Source organism: Erythranthe guttata, chromosome 10 (genome assembly GCF_056151865.1).
Source record: "Erythranthe guttata isolate IM_541 chromosome 10, IM_541, whole genome shotgun sequence".
NCBI lineage: Eukaryota > Viridiplantae > Streptophyta > Magnoliopsida > Lamiales > Phrymaceae > Erythranthe > Erythranthe guttata.
In genome coordinates, this window is record NC_142542.1 from 8,853,975 (window position 1) to 8,857,472 (window position 3,498).

A 3,498-nucleotide genomic window follows, 5' to 3' on the forward strand; every position below is an offset into this window, starting at 1 on the left:
ATAAGGAAACAAAAGTGACATATAATTGACATGCAACTAACAAAATTGGTGAATCCTTAAACACAAGATAAGTAAAAAAATAAACAAATAAAAGTCATAGATATCGAATTGTTGATGCAAAAAAAAAAAAAAAATGTTGTCTAGTAAATGTAAGTTTCAATATAAACTATAAAGTCTTATGATCACAGACGTTGTCCAGCATGTATATATCCCTCTAAAAATAGCTAAATAAAATTTATTCAAGTATGCCTTCACAATACTCCCTGACATATCTAACTTCATCATTCGACTCGTCAAATTCCACATCAACTTCAATTGGTGCAATTACATTGACATCTACATTTTCATCGTCTTCAATGATCGCCTCTAGTTCATGGAAACCTCTTGGTGGTGCCTTCAATACAACATACCAATTAGATGAATCATCATCCCTTGAATAAAATATTTGTTTTGCTTGAGATGCTAAGATATATGGATCATTCACAAATGATGCTTGACTTTGGTTAAGGTTGACAAGGGTAAATCCATCTTCAAACTTAACACCATTTCCTTTATTTGCCCAATGGCACGTAAAAATAGGGACATAAAATACATGATAATCTAGTAATATTATATCACTTATTAGTCTGTAATAGGTAACCAAATCTGCCACTTGTGCAGTATCTTTTGCGCTTGATCTACACATGCTTGTTGCCTCATAAATAACTCCACTATTTTGAGTTTCTCGATGAACATCTTTGGTGTGAAATCGGAGCCCATTTATGATATAACCAGTATAAGACAAAGTGTTGTCTCGTGGACCATATGCAATCCATTTTAACGTGTTCGAGTGATCCTCTGAGTCAATAGGTATCTGTTAAAGTTTAAAAAGTTTTACGAATAATTTAAATTAATTGGCAAATAAAAAATTAAAATCAAAAGTTAACAAAAATATTCCCTAACCTTCTTTTTCAACCATGCTGCAAATTTTCAGTATGTCTATTCCAAAGCAGAGTTGCATCTTTTCTTAAGCGTATGTTAGATCCTTGCAATTCTTCTAAAGCATGCTATGATAAAAAAAAAATCTTAACTACGTTAAAAAAATGCTTTAAATATTGAAAATATTGAATTTTGATTAACTTACTCAAGATATGGATCTACTACCGCTGTATTCATTAGAACTGCGAGATGGGCAATTTTTTTTCTTGATCACTTAGCATAATATATGTGGATCCGGATATCGGACGTCCTTCTAGAATTACCTCACTGCCACAATCATCATTGCGGACGTCTTTTTCTTCCACTTTTACTGAGTTTTTCAGAAACTCACTACAAAATCTTACGCATTCTTCTGCAAGATACGATTCAGCAATACACCCCTCTGGTTGTGCAGAATTTCTTACGTAGTCTTTAAGTATTTTCATATATCTGTATGTTAATAATGTATAAGTAATATAGATATACAAAGTGGATTAGAAAAGAAAAATATTACAATATTTACCTCTCAAATGGATACATCCAACGAAAATGAACAGGTCCACATAATCGGGCTTCTCTTCCTAGATGAACCACTAAATATACCATAATATCAAAAAATGAAGGTGGAAAGTGTCTCTTGAGCATACACAACGTCTCAATAACTTCCTCCTCTATGACTGCAATTTTCTCTCCGTCAATAACACGCTGGCATAACTTGTGGAAACAAATAGATAATCTATGCACAACCTTTCTAGGCCCTTTAGGGAGAAGTCCTCGTAAAGCAACTGGAAGTAATTGTTGCATTAGAACATGGTAATCATGGGACTTCAGCCCAATAACCTTGCAATCTTCCAACGATACACACTTCCCAATATTTGAGCAATAACCATCAGGTCCTTTGAAATCATACAATCTCTTGCAGAATTTATTTTTCTCAGGCCTTGATAATGTCCACGGAGCTGGTGGAAGATATGTTCTACTACCTCGAGGTTGTGGATACAGGTATTTTCGTATTTGTATATCTTCTAAATCTTTCCGAGCATTAATCTCATCTCTTGACTTTCCACAATGTAAAATTGTACTTATTATACTTTCACATATATTTTTCTCTACATGCATGACGTCTAAATTATGAGGCAACGGAAGTTCCTATAAACCATTAAAGTAATGTTTATGTATTATAGATTTATATCTTAATTTATGTAATATTTAACAAAAAATAAATAAAAATACTAACCTTCCAATATGGTAAATCGAAAAAAATTGACCTTTTCTTCCATCGTCCGAGCTCATCTTGATCATCATCTTTGTTAAAGGTATCATTATTGCCATCGCCATCATTGTCCTCCACATTTAAATTGTCATTCATTTTTCTTTTTTGTTTTACCTTTTCCGAAATTATTTTGAAAGTTTTCAAGAGCAGCGAAAATGTTTCGACTTGTCAAGATTATCGGCTTCATTCCATTTTCTACATTATTATCAAACCATGACCTTTTTCCACGATATGAATGTCCAGGTGGCAAAAATTTTCTATGGCCCATATACGCAAACTTTCTACTATAGCGTAACCATCGGTGATGTGTATTTTTTCCACAATGTGGACATGCTTTTTTACCCTTTGTGCAACATCCAGCAAATTACCATACGCCGGAAAATCACTTATTGTCCACAATAAAATTGCTCTAAGATTGAATAGTGTTCTACTAAATGCATCATATGCCTCCACCCCATTGTGCCACAATACTTTTAAATCATCTATGAGGGGTTGTAAGTATACTCTATATCATTTCCAGGTTGCTTTGGACCTGGAATCAATAATGTCAACATAATGTTCTCTTTTTGCATGCACAACATAGAAGGCAAATTATATGTAACTAACATTACAGGCCAACAACTATGTCTGGAGCTTAACATACAAAATGGATTGAAACCATCAGTGGAAAGACCAAGTCTAAGATTTCGTGGTTCAATTGCAAATGATTCCCACTTATCATTAACTAAATCCCAAGTTACAGAATCAACGGGATGGTGCATTTTTCCATCATTACTTTTATTATTAAAATGCCACCTCAGATCTGCAGCCATCTTTTCAGACTTGAACAGTCTTCTAAATCTTGGAATAATAGGAAAATATCTTAAAACTTTAGCGGGAACTCCCTTTTTTACCACTTTGGATCATTTATTTATCTTCCATCTTGAATCACCGCATTTTGGACAGTTGTCCATGTCCTCGTACTCTTTTCTAAATAAGCAGCAATCATTGAAACACGCATGGATTTTTTCGTACCCCATATCAAACTCCTTGAGGAATTTTTTCATCAAGTACAATGATTTTGGAAGTACATTGTCTTGAGGTAGCAATTCTGATAATGTATCGAGAAGATCATTAAAGCTTCTATCTGACCACCCATTACGAATTTTAAGTTGGAATAAAGCTACAATAGCTGATAATTTGTTGTGCCTTGAACCATTGGAATACAAAGGGGTCTCTGCATCTTTTAGTTTTTCTATAAAAACATCATCATGTTTACCTTCCATTGG

The 3,498-nt window shown here is 33.6% G+C and overlaps 1 pseudogene; it reads right to left on the bottom strand.

The window, feature by feature from the left end:
- Window positions 1–235: 235 nt before the first annotated feature.
- LOC105954308 (uncharacterized) lies at window positions 236–3,178 on the bottom strand (annotated as a pseudogene).
- Window positions 3,179–3,498: the final 320 nt, after the last annotated feature.